We start from the raw sequence: 16,548 nt of genomic DNA on the forward strand, positions 1-16,548 counted from the left end.
CCATAACATGCATTGACCAATTTGGCTGTCTTATATGCCTGTGATAATGTCTAAGCTCTTAACCCTCCATCGATCAGCAATGATGACTTCACGATATTTATTTTGAAAAAATGTTTTAACAGTCATTAGTAACGAATTGGTATGACCGTATTTATAAAAAGTACTTATTGAAATTTGATGGTAAATTTAGTTGAATCAAACTTGTTATCACATTCTTAGATAGGCATTCTAGTAAATATATAAACACAGAATATCCTTAAATTATTTATTACATTTGATGAAGAAAATAATTAATAGTATATTAAATATTAGTCTACTTCATAAGTTATTTTATTTGAATTACAAACAATCCATGTGATACGCTTAAGATAAACTGTAGCTTATTTAATACATAATTACAAATGTATTATTTTTATTTAAGGTTACCATTGTAGAATATTTGTACGCTTCTTCGTACTGTATTGGTACTACCAAATCCTCTTGAGTGACCACATAATTGAATGCCCCATGCCAGCTGTTCTACATAGACCAACTTGAAAACTTTGTTCCTAACTGTACCCTCTTGCCCTCACCACTTTGGCTCATATTAATGTTAGATATGGTAGTATGTCGATTATAGTCCATTAATTGTATAGCCCATTAAGCCTGCATTAATTTTGGTTCGTAAATATTTTATCTTTGTCTTAATTAAAATTTCAGTGCTGTTCCAAGCTAAGAAAGAGTTAATTGTTTCTTCTAACCCACTCGTTATGTCCACTTCCCACCATTCTGTGTCTGAAATCAATATACTTGACTCGGACGGAATAGTACGACAGGCTATCGATAACAATTATTTTAATTTTATTTATTCACGTAAACACCATTTTACAACAGCTAATAATTCTTTGTTTGAAGTTTAATTTTGACGATGGAAGGATTGTGAAGGAAACAGGATTTTTCCGGACATTTGCCATTGCTCAGTGAAACAAAGAATCAGTAACACTACGTTTCGAGATCTGCAATCTGATCTCTTCTTCAGGTATATAACTAACCTAATACATAACACAAACTAGGTTAAAATAAACAAAGCTAATAATGTACAAGATGGCAATACATAAAGAAATCTTATAAACTTTAAGGAAAAAGTTCAATTGAGACAAGTAATAATTATAATCATACATCAGGCATGAGTAAACGCAATATAAAAACAACAAAGCCATCAAAAAGAAAACTATAAATATAACAATTATCATAAATCAAGCAATGGCAATAACTTAACAAATAAATTAACATCAATACATTTTTGTTAAACATTATTTATCCTTCTTCAAGCAAATTTAGAAAGTCTATGTGAATGATTCTTTGAATGACGTAACGTTCATCTCATCATAATAGTTTTGTACTGAAAAGCCCACTCAACCTATTTAAGAAATCATTTATTCAACTCTACATGACAAATGATGAAAAGACTTTTTTGTCTCAAGTAAAGATTTCACAAAATTAAAAATAGGAACACAGGCTGTTTAAATATATATGGTTTGTAGTTCTATTATAAACAGAGGTAAAGGGTAGTAAAAACAACCAAGCTCATACCTTAACAGTTTATAATTTATTTCAACATTCATTTTTTATTGTGTTTGCTAAATAGTAAACATATTTACGTGCTCACATATTTTGTACTCCAAATGCCATATTTTGTACTGAAACCAATATAACAAAAACTCCCAATAGCTGTAAGCTTAAAAAATATCCTAGATCCTAAGAAATGTTATGTCAAATTTACACCTTTTTTATTTTTTATTTAAATAAGTAAAAAGAATTTAAGTCATAAACAGTAGGAAGAATAAATAATAATTTAATTTTTAATAGTATGTACAAATATATATTTTTAAGACATAATCAGTAATACAATTTATGTATTTCTACATTATGTTTGTATCGGAATGATATAAAATTATGAATATAATAATTATTAACAAGTTGTGTAAAATTCAAGTCTTGCAATACAGGATGAAAAATAATACATGAAGAAGTAATTAGGTGCATGTTTTATACAAAAATATAGGGTTGGCAATTAATTATATGAACTTTTTGAAGCGTATAGAAATGGATATTTTACAGAAGTTTAGGTCTTCTCAGGTTCCTTATTTATAAAGCATTCGAATAAGAGCAGCTGTTATATCTTTTCAGAGCACTGAGGTTAAAACTTTCGGTATTTAACTCAGCGTATTTTTTTGGTATTAGCGTGACCATGGAAAATGGACTTTTTTTTCATGGGTTGGGCTTTTAAAGCCAAGTATTATTATCACAGGTGCATATGAACTGGGGGGAAAGTACTGTATATTATTGTATTATATTGATGCCTTTCGGACATTATTGCGTTAAGGAGCAGGGGCATCACGTGATCTGGGATTCGACTTTTGCAAGCTCGAGTTAATTTTTTTTTTCTAAAAGAGCAAGCAGTGTGCAGCGGCCAGGCATCGCTGACAGGATTAACGTATTAGTCAGCATAAATTCTGATTTTATGCGCCGGTAAGATACACGATGGGTAGTTATTATCGTACCATGAAAGATTTTTGACAAATTTATACAAGTAACAAACCAAAGGCAAGGTATCCTTGCGTAACCCCCCGAAGGTATCCTTGCCTTGATGTGGCGGTGGGGCTTGTGTGCTCTGACAACCTCGAGAGCTATGCCGGCGGTAGCTTAGCTACTGGTAGGGTCTCCCTTGCCGGACAGGTCTTCGTGAGGTAGGAGCCAGACGAGAAGGGATACCCTGGTCCTCCAGGTTGGGGGTTGGACGTTAGGCTGACAACCTGCTCCGCAAAAACATCGTGTCACGTATCGCCAACAAGCAGCCTCGGACCAGGACAGGAACAAAAGGATTTCGACCCGGATTTGTCAGAAGGATTTGAGAATAGGTACATGAAATGTTAGAAGCCTGGCAGTGCCAGGAGCAGTAGACATTTTGTCAGATGAGCTAGAGAAAAATCAAATGGACATAGTAGCCCTTCAAGAAACATGATGGCCCTTAGCTGGTAAAATAAACACAAATGATATGTCATATATTATAGCGGCAATAATGAAGGAAGATACTATGGTGGAGTTGGTTTTGATGTTAAGAAGAAGTGGAGTCCAGCAATAATGGAGTTTAGTTCATTTGACGAAAGGATGTGCAATATTAGGATTAAGGGTAGATTTAGGAACATGTCATTATGTAGTATATACGCACCAACAGAAGAAGCAGAAGAAGAAGTTAAAGATATATTTTATGATACTCCGGAAAAGCTAATACAAAGTTACCAAATTATGATTTAAAAATAATTTTAGGAGATGCAAACTCAAAAATAGGAAAAGAAGATACATGGAAGGAAGTGGCTAGTAAGCATAGCTTACATGAGAAAACCAATGATAATGGAGTAAGACTCCTTAGTTTCTGTGAAGCTACAAATTCTAAAGTAATGAGCACAGCTTTTCCACATAAAAATATTCATAAACAAACCTGGGTTTCTCCAAATGGAATAGTCAAAAACCAAATAGATCATGTAATGATAGACCAAAGACAGAAGAGTAGTATTTTACATGTTCATAGTCTAAGAGCAGCAGAGTGCGGCACAGATCACTATTTAGTTTTAGTAAAAGTTAGACAACGAATAGCGGTGGTAAAAAGTAAAGTGGAAAGAGCTTGTGAAAGACAAGCGGTGGAAATATTGAAAACTAAAAAAGGAGCGGAAGAATTCAAATTGAAACTTACAAACAGATTCAAAGTGTTGGAGGAAAGTACACAGGGTAACGAATTAGAAACCAATTTAAATCAAAGATGGGAGACTCTAAAACAGGCAGTACAGGAAACAGCTAAAGAAGTGTGTGGAAAGAAAAAGAAAGTAAGGAAAAAACCTTGGTTTGATGAAGAATGTAGCGTTAAAGTTGAAGAAAGATGCACCAGTAAAAGGATATGGTTGGAAAGACAAACCGAGGAAAATAGAAGGTTGTTTGATAAGATAAGGAAAGAAACCACCAAAATATTAAGAAAAAAGAAGAGGAACTATATTAACAATTTATTAGAAAGAGTTGAGACAAATTATGTCACCAACCCAAGAGACTTTTACAAATCAATTAAAACTTTCAAGAAGGGATACACACCAAGCTCATATGGCGTCAAAATAAATGGAAGGATCACGACAGAAAGAAATGAAGTTCTCAATGTGTGGAAGGATTATTTTGAAGCTTTACTTAATGGGGAAGTTAAGAATAATATTAATATGGACGTACCAGTGTATCAGAATGTACAACCTGAAATAAAAAACCCACATTAGAAGAGATCCGGGAAGTAATTAGAGGACTTAAGAACCACAAGGCACCAGGAAGCGATGGAATAACTTCCGAAATGTTAAAGGCTGGAGGTATCGAACTTGCGTCTCAACTGCACAAGCTTATAGAAGACATATGGGAAAAAGAAGAGATGCCTTCGGACTGGGAGGAAGCCATAATTGTGCCTTTACACAAAAAGGGGGACAAACAAGAGCCAAATAATTACAGGGGAATTTCATTGTTGAATACTTCATACAAGATACTGTCAAAAATAATACAGAAAAGATTAGAAGTGTACACAGAAGAAATAATTGAAGATCACCAGGCAGGATTTCAAAAAGGAAGGTCGACCATCGATCAAGTATTTGTTCTAAAAGAATCAATAGCCAAGCACTGGGAATTTGATAGAGCATTGTATGGATTATTCATAGACTTTCAGAAAGCTTATGACAGTATCAATCGAAATAAACTATGGGAAAAAATGGAGCAGTATGGAATACCTACAAAACTAACGAATATGGCAAAACTTAGCTTAGAAAATTCCAAATGCAAAGTTAAAGTGGAAAATGAATATTCACCCGAGTTTGAAGTAAAAACAGGGGTGAGACAGGGAGACAGCCTCTCTCCATTACTGTTCAATTTAGCCCTGGAAGAAGCGTTGAAAGAAATAAGAAATAGGAAACTAGGTATAAGCATTGGAACTAAGATAGGAGCACTGGCATTTGCGGATGACGTGGTATTAGTTTCCAATGACAGAGATGAACTGATGGAGATGACAGGAATATTAATAGACAAAACCCGGTCAATAGGACTAGAAATTAACGACGCTAAGACAAAGTTGATTTATTTTAGGCGAGGAAATAATGGTAGAGAAGATTTGGAAATACTGAACCATAAATTCGAACAGGTTGAAAGATTCAAATACCTCGGAGCAATAGTTAATTCAAAGAGTAATTAACTAATAGAAATCCAAAATAGAATAAGTTTGGCAAATAGAAGCATGTACGTATTAAATAATATTTTAAAATCAAAATTACTGTCTTACAAAACAAAATTAAGAATATATAAGACTGTTATAAGACCAGTTCTTCTCTATGGAGCAGAGACATGGATTATAGATAAACAGGCAGAAAAGAAATTGGTTACATTCGAGAATAAAATTTTGAGGAAAATTTTCGGACCTATTAGAGATGGAGATGGATGGAGAATCAGGCACAACCAAGAAATCAGAGAGATGTTTCAATCTCCAGACGTTGTAGGAGAAGCAAAGAGCAGGAGACTTCAGTGGGCAGGCCATGTGATGAGGAGGGAGGATGATAAATTGATTAAAGAGGTTTGGAAACACAATCCAGTTGGAAGAAGACCTCGAGGTAGACCCAAAAATCGCTGGAAGGACCAGGTGGAGAAGGACTTGCGGAAATTGAGAGCGGGTCAGGGGGATTGTGAAGACAGGGAGAGATGGAGGCAGCTGGTTGGCGAGGCCAAATACCACCTAGGGTATCCATGGTCATGGGAGTAAGAGTAAGTAACAAACCAAAAGTTAATTATAACATAATTTATTATACGAACATAATATACTTTTTCATTAAATGTGTTTGGTACGATTATTTTATATGAAAGTACGATAATTTCTCGTTTTTGGTATGATAATCGGTTTTTAAAATCTGGCTATACTGAGTTTGAGCAGACGCGGAGTTATACGAAACTGTCATAAACGGAGTTTTCAGAGGATTTAAAAAAATCGTAGCTCCTTTAATTCTTGTTGCCGATGAATTTTTTCTTCAATATTGTTTTCAGGAAAAATTGCAGTTTTCAGGAAAAAAAATGAACATACCTTTCCATGGTCACGTTAATGTAAATTGATACCAAACTTTCAGCTCATGTATACAGACAAATGCACATTTTTAGCACTTTTGGTTAACATCTGTTGAAAGAAGATAGCTCTCCGCAGCTATTTCAAGAATTTATGGGTAAGCAATATTTTGATGTGATGAGAATTGGAAAACTTAGATGTTAGCCATGACATTGCCTGTATAAACCTAAGAACTAAGAAATACAATTATCTGGATATTTAAAAATTGTTGGAATATATGCTCGTCAGGATCTATGAGCAACGAAAAGGCTTCCCAAAAATGTAACATTTCTTAGGTACTTTGGTATTATCCAAAGAACACTATCTTTGAAGCAGTTTTTTTACTAGGGTGATAAAAGAAATACATTATTAGAATGAGCAGACCTTATTTGACTTATTGTGAAAGTTACATGTCATGACTCGGTTCTTGTTTTCTGCCTCCCAAAAGGACGCCACTCTGTCCCTATCGACTTCTTGTTATTAACGTACGCGATATAAATAGATTATCATAAATATGTTACTAATTGTTCTTAGGTTTATACAGGCAATGTCATGGCTAACATCTAAGTTTTCCAATTCTCATCACATCAAAATATTGCTTACCCATAAATTCTTGAAATAGCTGCGGAGAGCTATCTTCTTTCAACAGATGTTAACCAAAAGTGCTAAAAATATGCATTTGTCTGTATACATGAGCTGAAAGTTTGGTATCAATTTACATTAACGTGACCATGGAAAGGTATGTTCATTTTTTTTTCCTGAAAACTGCAATTTTTCCTGAAAACAATATTGAAGAAAAAATTCGTCGGCAACGAGAATTAAAGGAGCTACGATTTTTTAAAATCCTCTGAAAACTCCGTTTATGACAGTTTCGTATAACTCCGCGTCTGCTCAAACTCAGTATAGCCAGATTTTAAAAACCGATTATCATACCAAAAACGAGAAATTATCGTACTTTCATATAAAATAATCGTACCAAACACATTTAATGGAAAAGTATATTATGTTCGTATAATAAATTATGTTATAATTAACTTTTGGTTTGTTACTTGTATAAATTTGTCAAAAATCTTTCATGGTACGATAATAACTACCCATCGTGTATCTTACCGGCGCATAAAATCAGAAATGATGCTGACTAATACGTTAATCCTGTCAGCGATGCCTGCCCGCTGCGCACTGCTTGCTCTTTTAGAAAAAAAAAATTAACTCGAGCTTGCAAAAGTTGAATCCCAGATCACGTGATGCCCCTGCTCCTTAAGATTCAAGATTCAAGATTCAAGGTTTTTATTGTCGTTAGGCAATCCATAGAAATGCAATTGACAAAGTCATAGCTAATTATCTACAATGATCATAGCATATAAATCTTAAAAAAATACATATTAGGCACATATTTTTCATGTAAGTCAATTGAAATAAATATGACAGTCAATAAAATAATCTAAACTAAGTACATAAATATTTACTAAAGTTTAATGTAAGGTTTAAAAGTTGAATCTACACACAGTTAAAAATATCATAAATAAATGAATAAATAATTTAAAATCTTAGGCTACTAATATCACAGTTCAAAAAAATCATTCACTGAATAAAAAAACATTTTGTTTAAACCACCTTTCTGTTATTTTTTTAAAACTTTGCAGGGGTACAGTCCATGCCTTTTCAGGTAATTTGTTAAAAAATTTAAGTTTCATTTTAATGTGACTTCTATTGGTTTTCTCTAATTTTATTTGAGGCAATTCTAAAAAATAATTTGATCTAGTTGGATATCTATGTACTTCCTGCCGTACTTTAAACAACTCAAGACTCTCTTTAACACTAATTAAACAGCAATATATATATAAATTATAAAGGGTCATTACTTCTAGTTCTTTAAAAATTTCTACACACGACGCCCTAGGTTGTACATTTTTTTATTATCCTAAGGGCTTTTTTTTTGCCATACAAAAACTTTTTCGGAATTACAAGAGTTACCCCATAGGGTTATGCCATAACACAAATGAGATTGAAAAAAATGCATAGTAGGCCATAATTTGCATATTTCTTGATATACAGTTTTTTAAACCTTCTCAAAAGATAGGTTACCCTTGCCAGTTTTTTACACAGTTCTTCAATGTGATAATCCCAGCTTAACCTACTATCTAGATACATTCCCAAAAGCTTTAACAGGCTTAATGTCTTTATATATTGTGTGATTCAAAGAGAAAATGATTTTTTCAGTTTTGCTGTTGTTTACCATAAGTTTATTAGCCTCAAACCAATCTAATGCCCTTTTAACTGCCTGGTTTTCTAACTTAACAAGTTCATCAAGACTTTGATCAAAATTTAAGAGAGTGGTATCGTCAGCGTACAATATTGTTGTACACGGTGTGTTTTAAAAGCTAAGTCATTGATGGCAATAACGAAGAGTAAAGGTCCTAACACTGAAACCTTGCGGGACACCCACTTTTATTTCTCTAAAAATTAGATTTGTCTTGCCCTTGTACAACCATCTGCTCTCTATAACTGAGGAATGATTTGAAAAAGATTTAGTTCATTATTCTTAATACCATAACAAAACAATTTTTTCACTATTAATTCATGAGAAATACAGTCAAAGGCCTTTGATAAATCTATCAGTGTTGCAGACGTCAGAAACTTACTTTCAAAATTTAAAAGAATTTTTTCCACTACTCTTTCTACAGCTTTTACAGTACTACGTCCAGAGATGAATCCAAATTGTTGATCGCAGAACAAATTATTTTGTACAAAGAAAAGATTTAGTTGCATTTTTATACACACTTCTAAAATTTTACTAAATATTGGTATCAAGGAAATTGGGCGATAACTTGATGGATTAAGTTTATCTCCTTTTTTTATAAATGGGTGTAACTTTACTTATCTTAAAAGCTTTTGGATATTTTACCTTGTTCCAGAATCATATTAAAAATAAAGGTGAGAGGTCTTAAAATTATGTCTATGATGTCCTTTACCACTTTGTTAGATATCCCGTAATAGTCCTCGCTCCTTGATGAGCTCAAGTTTGATACCAATTTTAAAATGTCACTATCTACAATTTTTTTTCCAACTAAAGATCTCTATTGCCCTATTAGAATTCAAGACGTAATTATTTGTAAGTTCTATTGCATTGTTTTCCAATACACCAGTGTGTTTAAACCACTACTCTATGTCTAGGTTACTTACTAAATTAACAAAATAGTCATTAAATGTATCACATTGAATGCCTGCTGCCTGATCATACTTATTGTTATTGCCAGAGTTAGTTTCTGCTTTTATTACATTCCAGGCTGCTTTACATTTATTTGTGGCATTTTGTATATAGTTTTCATTTGACTTTATTTTTTCTTGCTTAATTTTGGACCTGTACTCTTTTAAAGCTCCTAAATATTCCTTCTTATGGTAATTTTTCATTAAGTGTACCCTTGCTACTTTTGAACCTATCATAAAGGCCAACCACAAACTCTCTAAATTTTCTTAACTCTGATGTAAACCATTTATGGTGTGGGGTTTTCAAAGCGTTAGTTTTAATCTGCTTCACTTTACAAAACTCATTGAGAGAGTTTGTCACATTAGCAATAAAGTAATCACAGGCTTGATCAACCTCTGAAAAATTGCCAATATGTGACCAGGTCTACAGCTTTTAAATTTTCCCTAAGATTTAAAGTGGCATTATATGAAAGGTTTCTAACATATTTTACTTCCTTATTACCATTTAATTTTGGGTTAAAACAACCAAACTTTGCCAAAAATCCTGCGTGATCCGATAAGTGAGGTTCTACAACTATTACAGTCAACATGTTCTCTAGATACATTTGTGGCAATAATTGTCTATACATGCTTTACTCTAGTTGCTTCTTTGATTCAGACAGTACAGGTTACGAGATCTTAAAACATTTAAAAATGAATTTGTTTCATATGATTCCTTTACAATATTTATGTTAAAATCTGCTGTTAAAAACAATTTTTGAATTTTTATATTTTTTGTACAGAAAAGTTAAAAGTGTGTCCAAAGAATTAAGAAAAATGTCTATATTAGAATCTGGTGGTCTGTAAGCTGTAACTATGGCAAGGTTTTCCCTAGACAGAATCACTGCTGTCGCTTCAAAGGTTCTTTCGATACAAAAACTATCCACATCAATAATCTTGAAATCAACATCCTGCTTGACAAATTATAACACTTCCTCCTCCTAGTGACATTTTCCTACAACTAATATTTCCTACCTTAAAACCATATGGAACATACATGGAGGCTTCCTCAGTATAAAGCCAGTGCTCACTTAGTGTTACAATATGACAATTCAAACTACTTAAAAATAAATCTAACAAATCTAACTTATTTCTAATGGATCGAATGTTTAAATGAAAAATATTTAAGGATTTATTGTCGCTGTAGTCCGATCTGGGTTGCTTGCCCAGCTGCAAGGTTGGCAGTTTTCCGACGCAGTACTTCTTGAAGAGGAAAGATCTTCTTCTACTTGCTGTCCTGACTGCTGAGTTGCTGGAACTGTCTCTGCCTCACTTTTTGTGATTTGTTGAATTTTTTTCAGCTATCAGCTTTGCTAACCACTGTTTCCCCTCGGGTGTTGAGATGTTGGCCGTGACGAGTATGGAAGTGTCTCTCTGCTTTACTCACATCAACCACTGTAGCGTGTGAGTATTTCTGGCCTAACTCCTTCAAGCGCAGATTAGTCCTCGATACAGCTCGATTCACACAAGACCAGTTTTACCAAGTCGTATCGCATCGGCAGATCAACCAGAACGACATTAGTGTTTTTTGTGTTGTCCAATGTGTCAGATATGTTTGACAGAGCCTCTTCAGCCTCATTTCCAGCAATGTCATTTGACCCACACATGAGTACCAAAATGTCTTTTTTTTGTTTAAATTTTCCCCTTCAATATTCTTTTTCTTCAAAATTTGCTTTGATCTCCCCCCGGGGTTTATAAAACCCACCGCTTCATATTCAGTTAGGGAGTGTATGTTGTTTCAGATGCCAGGCTATAAATTTCGACCATGACTATCAGCGCAGAGGAGAATCTTATTTTTGCCAGGTCTCTCATCATCAGAAGTGTTTTCTTTTAGTTCACCTTCTTTTTCATCCTCTTCTTGAGATAAAAAGAACTTCAAAACGGTTTTGCGTTACTATATTAAAATTTGAATTTTGTGATTTATATAGCTTTTTTTCATATAATTTAATTTAACGCAATAATGTCCGAAAGGCATCAATATAATACAATAATATACTTTCCCCCTAGTTCATATGCACCTGTGATAATAATACTTGGCTTTAAAAGCCCAACCCATGAAAAAAAGTCCATTTTCCATGGTCACGCTAATGTAAATAAATACCGAAAGTTTTAACCTCAGTGCTCTGAAAAGATATGACAGCTGCTCTTATTAATATATTATTTGTCCACACCATATTAGAAGCCAGGTAATTTGAATATATATTGACTGGTTCCCACTGCTTTATTACATCCGGTTATATTGAATCCAATTTCTGAAGCTTCAATCATTTTGTAACCATAGTTCAGCAAACTATTATCTTTCAGATTTACTCGTAGAAAACTACCGATGTGTGTTGAGTGCAGAGCTGTTGAAAAATCGAAGCTAGGTTTACACATTCTACTGTCTTTGGGAGAAATCAGCAATTTCTAAATCATACTTAATTTTAACTTTCCCAGTAATATTTAAAGGTTCTGCATCAAAAGAATTTTTACCTTGCTCATAACCTTTTTTAACACAACGAAGCCTAGCTTTAATATAGATAGATTGGAATATCACACCTCTGCTTCCAAAAATATTTTTACTGAATTTAATAAACGTTTTGAGAATACTATTTATTTAGGTCTACTTATATAAAAAGTACTGTGACACTTTTGTGGCGTCATATGTATTAACACTGCTGACAATCACTTTATGCTACCGTTCAGGAGATAGTTTCACCATACTGTATTAAAATAAATGCACCATTCCTGTAAACTTGCACTCAATATTGAGAAAATGGGGCTTACCTCTCAATACTGGTGTTAGAGTTGAATGTGCTTTCCTCAGAGAGTTATGGGAGAGACATTGAACTTCCATAACTGCTGTTGAACCAGGCTAGTGCTGTTCCAATGATTCCTAGAGTGTTCCAAGTAGGCTGTCATGATTTATGCAGTCGAAAGCCTAACTAAAATCTAGGTATAAGCTTGTCACCACGTAGCTTTCTTTCAACTTGTATATTATATTTTCAGGTAGTTGTATAAGAGTTGTCGCTGTTTACCTGGTTTTCAAAAAGCCATGTTGATTTTTAGTTAACAGATTGTTTTATCCAGGTTTAATAGCAATCTATTTAAAGCTATCCTTTTTATAATTTATGAAAATGTAGATAAGAGAGAAATTGGGTGGTAGTTCATTGTTACTGTAGTAGATCCATTAAACTTAGGGTAGACTTGAGCATTCTTTAGTTTTTATGGAAACTACCTTGTTGAAATTATTTGTTCATTATGAATATTAATGGTATGGCTATTTCTTTTATGTAGCTCTTTGCTAATTTTGCTGAAATTTCATTAATGCCAGGATGTTTTAGGTTCAAGAGAATCTATAGCTTTTAGGAATTCTTCAATAGTAGCAGGATACAGGGAGAGTCAATCTATTTCCTCTGGTTGTTGGACATAAATATTTTGGCTAGTGTTATTTAGTTGTTTATTAGAATTTAATGCTTTCCACATCACTGACAAAGAAGTTGTTGAAGCTATCTGCTGTATTTGTTTGTTCTTTTAAAGTTCATCTATTCACACATCACTGACAAAGAAGTTGTTGAAGCTATCTGCTGTATTTGTTTGTTCTTTTAAAGTTCATCTATTCACTTGAAGTATTATTTCATTTAGTTTTAACGTGTTACCTTCCTTTCTTGATTTATGACCTGCTCTAATCCTTTTAATTTATTGTCAGCCTGATAAATAAAACAACGTTTAAGTTTTAGGTCATAATCCGTTTTATCATTTCCTGCTTCTACTTTGCATTCCAGTAATCCAGTGCACAGATAGCTCTCATTAGCTTGTATGAATTTCCTCCTTAGTAGCTCTTTTTCCCCTCATCTCAGTTGTATGCGGTGCTTTACATTTTGTTTTTAAGTGGTGTAGGGGCAGGCAATATCTAAAAAAGTATTTAAAAATATTGTGGAATATGTTATATGTTGTCAACATCTTGAATCTTGAATTGTCTGATTCTACCCAGTCTCCACTCCTAAGAAGTTGTTTAAGTTGTACTGAGCGCTCATTGAAAATTCCTTTTTTCTTTTTGGGTTTTAGTTCGGGGATGTTTTGGGTATTATGATTATATGTGATGTATGGTCTGAAAGGCCTCTTTGGATTACTTTTGTGCTAATTTTTATTTGGTTATAGATTAGAACACCAGTTAATTAATGTTGATATGGTTGAAGTATTTCTTGTTGCTTTTATAGCATGCTAGTAAATCGTGTAATTTTTTTGTTTACATTATTTTCTTGTAGGATGTCTATATTTACATCCCCCATTATCACTATCAGTTTCTACATACTTAGTTCATCATTGAGCATATTTCAAGATAGTTCATTCCAGCATCAAGTTTTGGGCTAATCGGTCGGTAGACTCATAGTACAAGGAGTGCTTCTTTTTCTCCTTTTATTTCATATAGTGCAGACTCACATATAAGTTCAGAGTCTGAACTGCTTATTTTACTAACCGGATATAATTCTCCACAATTTTTTCTAGTAACAGCTACTACCTCTCCCTTTACGTGTTGGTGTCTACAGAAACTCCTAACTATGGAATAGTTTACTATCCTAATGTTTTCTAGATTTTCCTGGATGAGACCATGCTTTGTGACTATAAGTAAATAAGTTACAGTGGTTTTCTTTCAAACATGGTTGTTTTGTGAACTGGCAGTATATAGATTCTTACGTGTTTGGTGTTCTACTCATTCGTATCCCTTGGTTTGTGGGGATCTTTGTTTAAGAGTCTTTACTGACCTTTAATATCCTGGGGTGGGGCAATGCATCCTCTTGCTTTGGAGCTGCTTCCTCATGCTTACAGAACAATTCTTTGTTTGTTTTAAAACTCTCTCAAAGATCAGTTTTAAAGTTGCTTTTAGGGAAAGAGTGAGATAATTCACTTTATTTTCAGTGTGTATGAAGTGTATTGACAGTTCAAGTGGTATAAAAGCAACAAGTGAAACTTGAAAAAAGTGTTCAAGGATTTAAATTTTCCATTTTATTGAGAATAAAACTATATTGGACCTGAGTAAGTGGCTTTTTTTACTCTAGACGTCTTTTACAGCTTATAACAAAAATTGTTGCAAACAAATTATTTTTATCATGTAGCATATATTTATTATAAAAATTCTAAGAATTTAGTACGTAAATTAAAAAACCAACAATAATTCTGGAATGCTACTAGATATTTGGTCAGGGGGTTAATAATCCCCGTACCCTCGCCACAACACACTTCTAATTGAATTGTCTTTGTTTCTATGAAGCTTTTATTATGAAATTAAATGAAATTGGCAAGAAATGTGTTATATCATGAACTCCACAATTGTTTTAACATGTTTGTCAGTTAAGTAGCTAAAAACCTAGTTAAAAACTCACTGTTTTGTTTTCTGCAAATAAAGAAGCATTTTGTTAACATTTCACTTTCCATTTGGTTTTTTATATGTCTGAAATAGAAGTGCGATTTCTTTTAGAAAATTTAATACTAAAAGGTTTTGTTTCATGCAACCTTGATAGTATAAAAACTGAAAAATTCCAATAACAAAACATTAATTTGTAAGTGTAAATAAATTCTAAAACTTTTCATGATGTGAATTTTTATAAAAATGTTTTTCTATTTGTTACTGATGTATGTTCTGTAGAAATTAATAACATGGAAATGTACAATTCTGTTTCGAATAAATATTGTTAGTTATTAGTTTATTATTTTAAGTAACTGGATTTTTGGTGCCAAAATCATATTATGTGAAAATCCGATTACGACACAACTATGTCTAGTACTATAGGGTATATCAGTACCTTTACTTGGGGCCACCTCATTGTGCGTACTGCCTGGAGAATGATGATGACGCTCATCACTCGTTCTTCGAGTGCAGGCGTTTCACTGAGCACAGAAGAACGCTTGTCTCCACTATCGGTAATGTCTCGGCAGAAACTATGGTGGGGATAATGCTGGGAAGCAAGACCACGTGGAAGGCCATTTCTGTGTATGTCCATGTTGTCATTCACGTGAAACAAGAAGAGGGTTAGGACGCAAGACCTGCGGCTAGGCATGAACTAATCCTGAAAAAAGTTCCCGGCCTGAATCCCCGCAGCCCATAGGGTGTTTAGTGGGTATTCCCTGTGTTATCACACACTCATTAACGCATTCCCATACGTAAAAAAAACTATAGGGTATATTTGTTACTTATGTGTATTGATAAGTTCAACAAGCCTCAGTAAGAAGCCTCAAAGTTGTCCTGTTGCTCTGGAAAAAAGTGACTATGAGTCCTAGGCTTAATTGTGTGTATGTAATGATCACTTCGTAAAACAAGTTGACAAAATGTATATCTTACAAAATTATTTACAGCGTTATTAATATACAAAATTGGCCTAATGTATTTTTATAATTACAAAACTTTAAATGTAATTTCTATATATTTCTATAAACTATAGTTTTTATTTTATTGTAAAATATTTTGTCCAAAGATAAGTAGGTGCTTTTTTTCTGTAAAATAAATAGGTGAATGTACTGTAAGATCACAATTGATTAAGATTGATCAATGTTTGGATCTCATGTAAATTGTCTTCTTTTATCATGAACTAAGGAAGTGTTAGGTCTCTCCACCTGTGGTTACAGTTTCAATTCTCATAACTGTATTTAATTTATGAATTGAATCCAGCAAAGTGTTGTTTCATTGGTTTTTTTGTGGACAGAGAATAGGATGTGTAATAAATGTGATATATAGAAAGTATGCCATGCATCTATCTTAATTTTAGTTTTAAGTTGTGTTCATGTGTTACTGACATGTACTGCTGAAAGATCGTTCTCAACAAAGAAACGGGTCAAGAACTTTTTAAGGAACAAAATGGGGCCTTACTCTCTGTCCACTACGTGAAAATATCAGTTGTCTGGACCCCCCCAACATTTTTTCCTGGCTAGGTTTTTGTGTCCTTGGTAGAGAATATAAACATTGTTTAGCATCTACAAATCCTAATAGCATGGAAAGTGAAGTTATGCGTGTATCACGAATATTGAGCAGCAAAATATTCAACAACTGTGTATCTTTAAATTTTGTATAATTGGTGGTGAACAGTGACTTTTTAAAATGAAACAAGCTTTTTTTAGGGGATATTCCTTATCCTTAAGAGCTCTGATGTTTTAGTGACATGAGACAATCTTTGGAGTGTAGATAA

At 33.4% G+C, this 16,548-nt stretch overlaps 1 protein-coding gene across 1 annotated transcript in view; it reads left to right on the plus strand.

Annotated features, from left to right (window-relative positions):
* The window catches only part of LOC124370017 (general transcriptional corepressor trfA-like), a 90,779-nt gene that overhangs the window by 2,009 nt on the left and 72,222 nt on the right, over positions 1 to 16,548 (plus strand). The window lies entirely within an intron of this gene.

This window comes from Homalodisca vitripennis, chromosome X, assembly GCF_021130785.1.
Source record: "Homalodisca vitripennis isolate AUS2020 chromosome X, UT_GWSS_2.1, whole genome shotgun sequence".
NCBI classification, from domain to species: Eukaryota; Metazoa; Arthropoda; class Insecta; order Hemiptera; family Cicadellidae; genus Homalodisca; species Homalodisca vitripennis.